This window comes from Panthera pardus, unplaced genomic scaffold, assembly GCF_024362965.1.
Source record: "Panthera pardus isolate Hobbes unplaced genomic scaffold, ASM2436296v1 HiC_scaffold_17, whole genome shotgun sequence".
Classification (NCBI taxonomy): domain Eukaryota; kingdom Metazoa; phylum Chordata; class Mammalia; order Carnivora; family Felidae; genus Panthera; species Panthera pardus.
This window is the reverse complement of record NW_026526732.1, coordinates 64,367,372-64,380,842: the sequence shown is the minus strand read 5'-3', so window position 1 is coordinate 64,380,842 and position 13,471 is coordinate 64,367,372. Positions and strand designations below refer to the sequence as shown.

At 40.5% G+C, this 13,471-nt stretch overlaps 1 protein-coding gene across 14 annotated transcripts in view; it reads left to right on the top strand.

Annotated features, from left to right (window-relative positions):
- The window catches only part of KLHL32 (kelch like family member 32), a 243,069-nt gene that overhangs the window by 31,680 nt on the left and 197,918 nt on the right, over nt 1–13,471 (top strand). The window contains exons 2-4 of one of the 14 annotated variants that reach the window (XM_053904638.1): nt 5,025–5,128; nt 8,474–8,536; nt 12,023–12,091. The exons of 10 other annotated variants lie outside the window; for them this stretch is intronic. The gene's annotated coding sequence lies outside the window, so the exon portion shown is untranslated. The remainder of the gene's footprint in view (nt 1–5,024; nt 5,129–8,473; nt 8,537–12,022; nt 12,092–13,471) is intronic. 3 more of the 14 variants (XM_019442904.2, XM_053904637.1, XM_019442900.2) reach the window with 3 other exon arrangements.

Below are 13,471 nucleotides of genomic sequence, written 5' to 3'. Positions count from 1 at the left end.
GACAGGATGAGCAAATAATTTATCATCCAAGCTGGAAAACAAAAGAGGACAATAATTACAATAATTAGTAATTATACTGGGACAGTGGGCAAAACCGGGATTACCCCTAAGGGGAATGGTCACCCACTTAAGGAGCTCACTGCTTGGGGTTGGGGCTATGGGTAGAAATGAGGCTGAGGCAATAGAGTCTGCCTTTCTAAACAAGTAATTGTAGACAGTGCTGATTATGGGGTAGGTATGGATGCATTGGTGCTACTGGAGCGTGTCCAAGAGTAATTAACTCAGACCTGGGGATATCAGGGAAGGCTCCCCAGAGGAAGTGACACCTGAGATTTGCAGGATGAATAGGAGCTAACCAGGCAAAGCAGAGGGGTAGAGAGTCCTGGGCAGAGGAGATGACAGGTACCAGTGCCCCGAAGAGAGAGAATAGTTCAACATGGACGAACAGATCTGCATGACTGTGACCAGGAAACAAGAAGTCAAGTGGCAGGACACAATGCTGGAAATGTTGGCAGGGGTCCATTGAAGGGAATTTGACTTAATACTAACAGTTTTAAGCAGAGCAGTGAGATGATCGGATGGTGAAGGATTCTGCCTATATTCGTTTGAATGCCAGGTACCTGGGTATCGTGGCTGAAGCTGGGTCTCTACATCCCCCAGCATGTGGAGATGGGTGGTTGTTTCTCCCTTCCCTCTGTGGGTGGATCTGGCAACAGGACTGACTTGGAAAGACATTTGTGGTCTTTGTGTGACAGACTGGTGGAGTTACCTATAGAAGACAGCTTCGTAGAAGCCCCCTGAGGAAGATAATAACCTGAAGTTACGCAGGAAGTGTGCAGGTGCGCATAGGTTTACCGTGGAGACAGACTTTTGGAAGGTGGCAGGTGCTTTAGGCAGTACTTCCACACCCTGGACCCTCATCCCTGTGCTTGGGCCTCCTCGGTACTTATGAAACCCTAAAAGAAGATGGCTCTCTGGTGGAACACACAAACTGAATGCCTAGAAGTCGGAGCAACTCCCCAGAGGGACTTTCCTCAAAGAGTGGTGGGTTTTACACCTGGAGAAAGGTGAGCACTGACTGGAAAAGTGAGAGCGGTGAGCCAAGTACTCCTATGGAGCAGTGGAGGACAGGCAGCTGCCTCAGGCCAGGGGTCCTAGAAGGTTGATGGTTTCTCAGAGTCACCTGTGGCCCAGCTTTGAGCAGAGCATGGGCTGTCCCAGCCCTGGAGGTAGGGGCTCAGTGGGCACAGCACAGCCTGTGAGCTGAAGAGAAGCTCTGAAGAGACTGGTGGATGGAGGCAGCAGTGTCTGGAGAAGGCTCATTTCCACCATGGAGCAGAATGGTGATGGCAAGGACCCACTCTTGGTGGGCTGTGCCCACCTGTGGGAACTGTATTAGTCTGCTAGGGCTGCCTTAACAAAGTCCCACAGACCAGGTGGCCTAAATGGCAGAAATTTATTTTCTCTTGGTTCTGGAGGATGTAAATTGGAAATAAAGATGTTGGCAGGGTTGGTTTCTTCTGAGGCCTGTTTTCTTGGCTTGTAGATGGCCATCTTTTTTGCTGTGTCCTCACATACTTGTTTCCTCTGTGCTTGCATGTGTCCTAAGCTCTTTTTTTTTAATGTTTATTTATTTTTGAGACAGAGACAGAGAGAGAGAGTGCGCACATGTGAGTGGAGAGGTGCAGAGGGAGAGGAAGAGAGAGAATCCTAAGCAGGTTCCGCACTGTCGGTACAGTGCCTCATGTGGGGCTTGAACTCACGAACCACAAGATCATGATCTGAGCCAAAATCCAGAGTCAGACGCTTAACTGACTGAGCTACCCAGGCACCCCCTAAGCTCTTCTTATAAGGACACCAGTGATACTACGTTAGAAGTCACCCATATAACCTCTTTTTACCTTAACTACCTCTCTAAAAGCCTTATCTCTAAACATAGTCACACTCTAAGGGAATGGAGGTCAGGACTTGGATGTGCAACCTTGGCAGGGACATAGTTGAGCCATAGCAGGGACCTCCTTGAGAGATAGCAGTCAGTGGTGGTTGTAGGTCCTCATCCCCTGCTGGTGGCTTCTGTGGCTCAGGTAAGCTTAGGGCCATTTTTGTTTGTTTCAGAACAACCTCAGATGTGTTATGGCCCCATTTTTGACTTCCAGTGATTGATATACTACCTCGCATAGTAACTTATTCAGTCTTTGGCCATTTTAGATTATTGGAAACTTTCTTCATTTTGAGTTGGAGGTGATGTTGCCTTAGCATTCCAGCCTGGGGACTTTGTACTCACAGCTCTCGGTCTTGATCTCTTCAGCACTTCAGGGTGTGACTGTGTCCTGGAATACATTCCCTTTGTTAGTGTTAATTGTGTTAGTGTTAATGTTATTGTTAAGAGTGTGGCCTCTGGAGCCGGTCTGCTGGTTTGGAAACTTGGTTTCCCTACCTCACAGTTGTGTGGCTTTCAGCAAATTACCTGACCTCTTTATGACTTAGTATCCTGATCCATAAAAAGAAAGAGTAAAGTGCCTAATGAATTAAAGAAGAGCAGGAAAGCACCTCCTATGCTGGACACTTGCTAAGTGCTGTCACCTGCATCATTACCATGGCCTCCCTTGAATGTGGCCCTGAGGAACAACTGCATTGCCACACACGTGAGGGCCTGTGCAGGTGGGGAGGACCAGCGTTTCCCCTCCTCTTCTCATATCACCTGAGTGTCTATCAGTTTTTCTTCCCCTAATCTCTTGATGAGTTGTCTTTTATTGGTGGTAATAACAACCAGTGTTTATCAAGTACTTTACAGTTTCAGAGTGCTTTTGCTTTTGGTTTTATTCCCATACTGGCCCTGAGAGGTATAGTTTATTATTGTCCCAATTTTCTATCTGAAGCAGCTGTGTCTTGGCATACATTGACTTGCCTAAAGTTATTATGTCTGGTAAACACTGGATGGGGACACAAATGGAAACCTCCTTTTCTTGTTTACCCATGTTTTTAATTACGCACATTAAAGTACATGTTTATTGTAGGAACATTAGAAAGTACGGATGACCAAAAGTTTTAAAATCTTGCACATGACAGTAATCATTATTAATATCTGAAATATGTATTTTTACAAAGGCAGTTTTATATAACACAGTATGTATTGATTTATTACTTGGTTTTCTCTTAAAACATGTTAAGTATTTTCTCACATTAATAAGTATGTATCGGGGCACCTGGGTGGCTCAGTCGGTTTAAGCATCTGACTTTGGCTCAGGTCATGATCTTGCGGTTCATGGGTTCAAGCCCTGCATTGGGCTCTGTGCTGGAGCCAGCTTCGGATTCTGTGCCTTCCTCTCTCTCTGTCCCTCCCCTGTTCATGCTCTGTCTGTGTCTCTCTCAAGAATAAATAAACATTAAAAAAAATTTTTTTAAAGTATGTATCTGCCCCATCATTTTATTTTATTTTTATTTTTTTAGAGTGAGAAAGCATGAATGGGGGTGAGAGGGGCAGAGGGAGGGAGGAAAGGAGGGAGAGAGAGAGAGAGAAAGAGAGAGGCAGAAAGAGAGAGAGAGAGAGAGAGTGAGAGAGAGAGAGAGTCTCAAGCAGGCTCCATGCTCAGTGGAGCCCGATCCCATGATCCTGGGGTCCTGGGACCTGAATGGAAATCAAGAGTCAGGTGCTCAACTGACTGAGCCACCCAGGCACCTTCTACATTATCATTTTAAATTACTGCTTGGTTCTTCATTGAAGGATATATACTATTCAATTCATTTCCTAACATACAGATTGCTTCCATTTTTTGCTCATATGAACAACACTCCAGTGAACCCCCTTGAGCATATATCTTTGCACACTTACCTAATTATTTCCATAGGATGGGTTTTTAGATGTGGAATTTCTAGATCAAAGGCCTTGCCCATTTTTAAGGCCTTTGATACATATGTACAGATTGGCCCCTGGAAGGAGTACCCATTTAAACACTCACCTGTGTGTATAAAAACATCATTTTCCTTGTTCCCATTAGCCATCATCATTCTTTGCCAAGGCAATTGGAAGGAAATGGCATCTTATTGTTGATTTATTTACATTTTTGTTACTAACCAGAGAAAACATTTTTGTTTACTGTTCCTTTATATCTCTACTCTGGTGATTTGCCTGTTTAAGCTCTTGTCCTTTATTTCCTATGAAGCTATTCATCTTTTTCTTATTGATGTGTAAATATTTTATATATTGAAAATATTAATGAATTATCTTCTGTTTCATGCTCTTATGACAACTCTTCATAGTTGTATAAATTCCTAGGTTTATTTTTTTTAATCTCATGTGATTCTTGAGTTATACTTCCTCCATTCTGATAATTATTTTTTTAATGAAATACAGGAACATTTCTGGAGTCCTGTGAACCTCATCTTGTCCAATTCTACCTGAGGCTGACTGTGTCATCTAAAATGTTCAATTTTACTCCCAGCCATTCTCTTTATCTACACTTTTGTAGAGTGTGCCCTCCATCCAGGATATTTCCATGCAGGAGGTGGGGAAGAAGAGTCAAACTAACGTTGACTCTGTACCAAGCACTATACTAAATGCTTCCAAATATGTAAAATGTTAAACAGTACAGAAGACCTGGAAGCTTTGCTGCATGTGCTTCCATAGATTTCATGGATATTGGATCTCCTGTCCCAACTATTTGAGATGTGGTTACATGTCTGTCACCATATTGAAAACAATGGGTGATTCAGTGTGTTCCATAATTTAAAGACTTTGCTCTCTCCCATTGTCAATATCTATTTATCTGGGATTATTCTGCTGGGCTGGCTTACACTGGGTGTGTATCCTGGCAACCTTAGGTGAGATCCATCTCCAGAAGATATTTAACTCTTACCCCTCTCTCATAGGATTATAACTCCGTTTATCCTTATACACATAGTTACGTCTTATGTTGTTAAGAAGAATTTACTGATTATATTTCTTCTATAATTTCCATATAATCTATACATTTTGATTTTAGATATTTCTGAAAAGTAGTAGTTTTATGATTTTTTTAAATAAGGTTTGGAGGTGGAGTACCAGAATTAAGAATACAAGCTTTAGAGTCAAACAAACTAGGTTTTGATCCCTGACTCTATCAATTCCTCTCCAATCCTGTCACTTTTGGTGAGTTACTTACACCCCAGATTTCTTGTCAGTAAAGTTACAACAATAATATCATCCACATAAAGTTATTGTGAGGATTAAATGAGATCATGCATGTAAAGTACTTCTTTGTATAATAGCAGTCAGAGAAAGCTTTTGACTCCTGGTAGTAGGTGAAGTGGTTATTATTTTGCATTATTATTCATTTATTTTTACTTACTATTAGAAAGAGAGAGAGAGCATGTGTTTGTGGGAGGGGCCAAGGGGGGGGTGGAAACAAGAGAATCCCAAGCAGGTTCTGTGCTGTCCACATGGAGCCTGATGCAGGGCTCGATCTCACAACTGTGAGATCATGATCTGAGCCAAAACCAAGAGTTGGATGCTAAACCGACTGAGCCACCCAGACACCCTTGAATTATTTTTTTTAAGTTTATTTATTTACTTTGAGATGGGGGAGGGGCAGGGAGAGGGGGAGAGAGAGAACCCTAAGTAGTTCTGTGCTGACAGCTGACATAGGGCTCAATCTCACAGACCATGAGATCATAACCTGAGCCGAAATCAAGAGTTGGACACTTAATGGACTGAGCCACCCAGGTGTCTCTATTTCAAATTATTTTTAACTATAACTTATCATACCAGTTGTTTAATAGAAAGGTCTTAAAGTTATGATCTCAGGAATATGTTCTGAGTAAGTCTTTCATATACTAAAAGGATGGTAAGGTTTTGCAAAAATGGGGTAATTTTGTTTGGTTGACCTAAATTTCTATTTAGGTGGTAAACTGTACTTTAATCATACATTGGAGCTTTTCTATTACAGTTAGATCATCTCACTTCTTTTTATTGGAGGGAGAACTTAGTCATCTTTACTCTCTGAAAGGGCACAAGCATCCCTGTTAAATTTCAGGAATGAATATTCCATATAGGAAAGTATGCTAGTGGGGTACCCTTAAATGTTTGCCTTTAGACTAAAGGGATTTCTAATGTCATTTATTAGACACCATACAGTGATGTACTGATGTGAAAACTGTACTAATTTACTGGCATTAGAAATATGAAATATTTCAATTTATGAAATAAGAATTACAGATAAATTATCACCATATTTAATACATAAATAAAATAATGATTGGGACTGTTGGCATGTATCCTAATTATTTTATGCTTCAAAGTAACATTTCCTTTTATATATATATATATATATATATATATATATATATATATATATATATATATAAATGTTTTATTTATTTATTTTTGAGAGAGAGAGTGACAGAGAGACAGAGAGAGAGAGATGGACAGAGGATCCGTAGTCAGCTCCGCACTGACAAGAGAGAGCAAGATGCGGGGCTGAAACTCATAAACTGTGGGATCATGACCTGAGCCGAAGTCAGATGCTTAACTGACTGAGCCACCTAGGCACCTCTCCTTTTAAGACATATTAACTTGAGGGGGTGCATGTGTATCTCAATTGGTTAAAAGTCTGACTCTTGATTTCAGCTTAGGTTATGATCTCATGGTTCATGGGATCGAGCCCTGGGTCGGGCTCTAAGCTGGTAGTGTGGAGCCTGCTTGAGATTCTCTCTCTGCCCCTTCCCCCTTAAAGTAAATAAATAAACTTAAAAACAAAAAAGACATATTGATGTAATCTGATGTTTGAAATTAACAAGCCTTTCAGTTTACTGAAGAATCATCTAATGTAACTAGTTTTTGGTGGTAAAGACTTACACCTATAATTCACATATTTTTCAATCTCTTGGCTTTGTTCCTATAAATTCTTTGTTCCTGTAGACTCTTGCATTTTACTTCTGCCTGCTTAAGAGTTGGTGATACTTCCCTTTAATTACTATAAATTTCTCAGATCAAAAATAATTAGTATTTTTAAAAATTGTCAAGTATTTCTAAAGCATAATACTAAAATATTATTAAACAAATACACAATAATAGCAAGAATAAACTGTTCTGGGGTGCCTGGGTGGCTCAATTGGTTAAGTGTCCAACTTTGGTTCAGGTCATGATCTCACGGTTTCTGAGTTCGAGCCCTGTGTCGGGCTCTGTGCTGACAGCTCAGAGCCTGGAGCCTGCTTTGGATACTGTCTGTCTGTCTGTCTGTCTCTGTCTCTCTCTCTCTCTCTGACCCTCCCCTGCTCATGCTCTGTCTCTTTCTCTCAAAAATGAATAAACTTAAAAAAAATAAAAAAAAATAAACATAAAAAAAGAATAAACTTTTTATTCTTCTTATATATTAGTAGGTTTGGTGCACATCCTAATTACATTTTATTAGTGTAATTAAGGAAGCTTAATATTTAATTATCTTATGTTCATTTTATTAGCCTAGATTAGTTCATCTAGTATGTCTTTCTTTGCATGTACCCCTAAGTGGTATAATTAACATCGCTTAATTTTTCATATCTCATGTTTGTTAATTATATGAACCTAGATTAGTCTATCTGGTCTTTCTTTCTTTTTTTTAAGTTTATTTATTTTGAGAGAAAGAGAACATAGGTGTGCTCACATGTGAGCATGTGGGGGAGGGGCAGAGAGAGAGGGAGAGAGAGAATTGCAAACAGGCTGCATACCTTCAGTGCAGAGCCTGACGTGGAGCTCAATCTCACGAACCATAAGATCATGACCTGAGCCGAAATCAGGAGTTGGACATTCAACTGACCAAGCAACCCAGGCATCCTTTCTGGTCTTTCTTTTGCATGTAACCTCTAAGATACTTATTTTTTTTCTTTTCTTTCCCCTTTCACACTATTACGGTTTAATAAGTTTTTTTCCTTTGTAAATACTATGTTTTCAATGTTTACTTAAAAAAGAAATCTAAGCAGGGGCGCCTGGGTGGCTCAGTTGGTTAAGTGTCTGACTTCAGCTCAGGTCATGATCTCGTGGTCCATGAGTTCAAGCCCCCCACTGTCAAGCTCTGTGCTGACAGCTCAGAGCCTCGAGGCTGCTTTCGTTCTGTGTTTCCCTCTTTCTCTGCCCCTCCCCAACTCTTACTCTGTCTCTTTCCTTCTCAAAAATAAATAAACATTAAAAAAATGAAAAAAAATTCTGGGGCGCCTGGGTGGCTCAGTCGGTTAAGCGTCTGACTTCAGCTCAGGTCACAATCTCGCGGTCCGTGAGTTCGAGCCCCGCGTTGGGCTCTGGGCTGATGGCTCAGAGCCTGGAGCCTGCTTCTGATTCTGTGTCTCCCTCTCTCTCTGCCCCTCTCCCGTTCATGCTCTGTATCTCTCTGTCTCAAAAATAAATAAACGTTAAAAAAAAAAAATGAAAAAAAATTCTGAGTGAAGCTCTGGCAACCTGGAAACATTTTAATGAAAGTGAAACTATAAAGGTTAAACCTTTTCAATCTTGTGTACCAAGCAGATTTTATTTGAAAAGAAGCTCACCAGTAAAAGAGGGAATTCCACCAACGAACATTTCCTAAGGGTAAGGCCAATGAATAATTTTGATATGTCAAAGAATTGCTGTGGTTTTGAGAAATGTTTCCTGCATTTCCAAGGTGAGTGCAAGCTTCTGCTAGAGATTGCTGCCATATGCATTTTTGGCATTAAAAAAATTTTAGTGCCATGTAAGTAAAAAAAATTTTACTTAGCATGTAAACTACATTAGCGAAAAATGAAGCAAAAGTAAAAATTCACCCACATACCTGTCATCTGAGCAATTCACTATATGATTCACATTTGTATGTATAATAAAGGGAGATGCATTGAGGTTTACTGAGGCCCTGTGATTTGTCAGTCTTTGAACTAGGTGTGCCATGCATTATAAAAGCCTTGTGACAAGGTGGTATTATCTGTATTTTTAGAAAATGGAAAAATTGAGACTTAAAGAAGGTAAGTGACTAGCCCTTAGTAACATGGCAGCACATGATATGTGAATGTGGGGCTCCATTTTATAAAATACTTATTTTGTGTTCACAGGCTACATTTATTTGGTCTGTTTTTAAGTACAAAGACTTAAATTCCTGTTACTAATCTTTTGGGGGAGATGGCATGTTTTGAGAAGTATCACAGCCAGTCTTTACACTGATAAATGGAAAGTACTGTATCTGCATTGTGTTTTTATAGTAGTTATGCTGCAGGGGAAAATCCCTTCTTTCTTTCCCAAGTTCATTTAGCTGAGCCAAGAAGCTGATCAAAAGATACTTAAAATTTAAACACGTTTTCTTAACTATTTTTATAAATATATTTCATGCCTTTAAATGATATCTAGTGACATCAGTAAATTCTCTCTTTACCAAAATAATGTTTTTTACACATTTAGTGGCTGACCACTAAGCCAGAGGCATAAATAGCATTTGCCTCCTCATATAATGAATTTGTATGGAAAACCATTTAAAACTGAGTCTTCAGGGGGCACTGGATAGCTTAGTAGGTTAAGCTTGGCTCACTCAGGTCACGATCTCACAGTTTGTGAGTTTGAGCCCCACATCAGGCTCTGCCCTGACAGGGTGGATCTTGCTTTGGATCCCCTCTCCCTGGCTCTCTGCCCCTCCCTCACTTGCACTCTTCCTCTCTCAGAAATGAATAAACCTTGAAGAAAAAAAACTGAGTCTTTAGGTGCTTGGCCTTTTAAGGAATGTAGAGGAAACAGTATTAAATGCCACAAAAATATGTACATTAGTTATCTAAACCTGTTTTTTGGGGAGTTCTTGGAGTGCATTTTCCCCTAGAAGCAGTAGCTAAAATTTAAATGATAAGTTTTCAGATGAGCTCATAATAAATGAATAGGTATGTCTCCATGTGTTTTTAAAGCAACAAAGGTCCCCTCCTTTTTTTCCCCCAAACAAAATTTTATGTAGGAACTCTATTTGAATTTCTTGGGAATCTTTTAACCTAAGTTGAGTTAGCTTAAATAAACAAGGAATTTATTATGAGGATCTAGGTTGTTTCATGTATGCCCACAGCAGGAGTGCATGGAAGATCCAGAATGTCCTGTTTCCACCTCTTGCCTCTTTTTCTCTGTATGCCTGCTTCTTTTCCCTGCATAATTACTTTCTTGGTTTCCAGTCCACATGGCAGAAAACAGAGCTGAGGCTAAGTTGAGACAGGTAAGGTGCAAAATTTGAGAAATCACTGGAAAACTCAGTGATTAAGGTAAATAATATGTATATTTTAAACTTTGTATAGCATTTTATTCAGTTCCACTGATCCATTCTTTAATCACTTTACCTGATAAATCATCTGTTCAGCTTCAGCTTTTGTTAAGCAGATAAAAATGTTAAAGTCTATAAAATCAGCATGCATCTTACTTTCACTTATTTAAATGAGATTTATACAGATTAGAAGATTATTTAATTGTGGTCTCAGTGAGACCTTTAATACTTTTCAACTTTCAATCAAGTACAATCTATCATACATAGATTGTGCAATATCCCCCTAAAGGTTCATATATTAACTTGTATTTTTTAAGTTTTTATTTAAATTACAGTTAATTAACATATAGTGTAATATTAGTTTCAGGTCTACAATTTAATGATTTAACACTTACATATAACACCTTGTGCTTATCACAAGTGCCCTCCTTAATCCCCATCACCTATTTAATTCATCCCCCTTCCCACCTCCCCTGTGGTAACCATTGATTTGTTCTCTATAGTTAAGAGTCTGTTTCTTGTTTTGCCTCTCTCTCTCTCTCTCTCTCTCTCTCTCTCTCTTTTTCCTGATGCTGGTTTGTTTTGTTTCTTAAATAATACATATGAATGAAATCATATGGTATTTGTCTTTTTCTGACTGATTTATTTCACTTAGCATAATACTCCCTACCTCCATCCACATGATTGCAAATGGCAAGATTTCATTCTTTTTATGGCTGAGTAATATTCCTTTGTATACATATACCACATCTTCTCAAAATAAATAATATTTTAATATAACATTTCAAGGTGATGATAAGCAAAACATCAAAATTTTAAGTAGAGATAGGATTAGCATAAAAATAGCCACCAACATCATTTCCCGTATTATTTTCTATTTGTAAGTAAGCAGTCCAATTGATCTGGAGACTGGTGATTCCAATTCTAAATCCCAGGGAAGGGGTCTGGTTGGCTTAGCTTGCTATTAGGTCCAGACTCATAGACCAGTCAGTTAAGGCCTGGTGGTGGGAGGTGCTTGGTTGCCAGCAGAACCTTGTGGGAGGCTGGGCAGGGACAGGTATGCACTCTACAAAAATACCAAGTTCATGCATGTGAGGAGACTGATTGGGGTTGAGTGAGATGGGGAACTTGACACTCAGTCTGTCTCTCTCTACTTAAGATTTCTCCTTAGACACCACTATTGAACTTATCAACCACTGAAGGGGAGAGTGGAACCCACTTGAACAGAGAATTCAATGTCAGCCAACCAATGAGTTAGTGCTAGCCATGTATAAGACCCAGGGGCCAAGTACTTGGCATGGTTGTTCAGGATGATATCTGATGAAGGCAAGTAGATGTGATGCCTCAGACAGGAAACCAGAGGGGTTTTGATGTTAGGGAGAGGTTGATTGCGTGAACTAGTGATTACTCTTATAGGGTGAGCCAAAGAGTTGGAAGTTCCCTTTTGTTCCTTTGGGGACTCTGGCACCTTTCCAATAACCTTCAAACCACAGCCAGAGCAATCTTTTTAAAATGCAAATTTCATCATTCAAGTCTCTCACTTTAAAACCTTCTGTGGACTCCCATTGATTTTAGGACAGAGACCAATATTCTCATTCTCTCTCTCTCTCTCTCTCTCTCTCTCTCTCTCTCTCTCTCTCTCTCTCTTTTTAAGTAATCTCTGTGGCCAATGTGGGGCTTAAACTCATGACCCCAGGATCAAGAGTTGCATGCTCCCCCTACTGAGCCAGCCAGGAGCCCTGAGACCAGTATTCTTAATACTGCTTGTGTGGTCTGCACTCTGGCCTCTAACAGGCCCTGCTTCTTTCTGCTTTTAGGACCTTTGCACAGGCTGTTGACTCTGCCCAGGGCACCTCCCAACCACCCTTCTTCCCACCCCTCCCCAGGTAATAATTATCTTTGAGAGATCAACTTGGATGTTCCATCCTCAGGGAAGTCCCTTCCCTGATTACACAGGATGAGCCAAGTTCTCTGCTGTGTTAATAATCAATTATAAGTAACAATAAAACAACAACAATAATAATAACAGCTAACTGTCATGGGACAGATAGTTTCTGAGACTTGTTTAATCCTCACAACAACACAATGAGGTAGGTGTTACTATTTTTACATGAGGAAACTGCTTAGAGCCCATGGCATGTATCACAATTAAGGTTAAAGAATGAATTAAACAGGCCCTGGCAGTGGCCAGGATGGGGCTGAAGGGCAGCCTTTTGTTTAAAAGGGAAGGGCTAGGAGTTGGTCTTGAGGCTATGTTTGTGAAGCAGAGCTCGCTGTGGCCTGGGGGCAGTGTGCTTACTTAGGATGTCTTTGAGAAGAGATCAGTGATGATTATTAAGGCTAAAACACTCTCAAGCCGCTTCTTGCTGTCCACCATGTCCACTGTTAGCCCTATGAGAGGAAGAACTCCTACATTAGCTGTTGTATCCTAGGAACTCAGCTCTTGGTCTTACATAAACTAGTTCCTTAGTAAGTATTTTATGAATCATTCAAAAAAATCTCCAAAACTTTGGAGGTGTTTTTGAGCAAGCTGCATTTGAATTGTATCCTAAAGATACAGCATTGATAGTGGGACTTGTTCCTCAGGGATTTAATTTGATCTTGGGCTAAATGGTGGATGCCCAGGACTTGAGGGGACACATGTGTGGACCTTGCTTAGGGAACAGGTGAGCCGAGGGACCAGATCTCAGACCTCAGGAGTGCTGGTCTCTAAAGTGAGGCAAGGTTGAGAGGAGCATTCTGCCCCAAGTAGAAGTAGACAGATCAGAGTCTCATGCTCTTCACACAGGTGGTTACAAAGACTAGTTTGTGGAAGGGGATGTTTTACCTTTATAGTTTGGGGATCATGCATGTGGGAGATGAGGCTGCGATGAGTACATTCTAGAACTCAGAATAATCTGGTTCTGTGGTGCCAGTGGGCTCAGAAAGCTGCAGATGGTCACTACTGAAAGAGACCCTGAATGTGATTACTCTCAATTCACAGAAAAAGAGCTACCTCACAAGCTTCCTGTACCAAATAGCACTACCCTCAGGGCTTATGTGATTGTATACCTAACGGGGTGTGAACAGCTCTGAGAGCTAGATGCCTGGAGAGCAACTCTAGCCTTTCTTCCTGTAGTTTTGCTCCTGGGACCCTGCCAGGGTGGTCCAGCCATGAATCTATTTCTAGATTCTGAAGAAGGGAAAGGCAGGAGACTGGCCTGGATCTCTTTGGCCTTGTGGGAAGAAGTGAGCACCTTCACTTAGGAAGAAATCCATATCCCTCC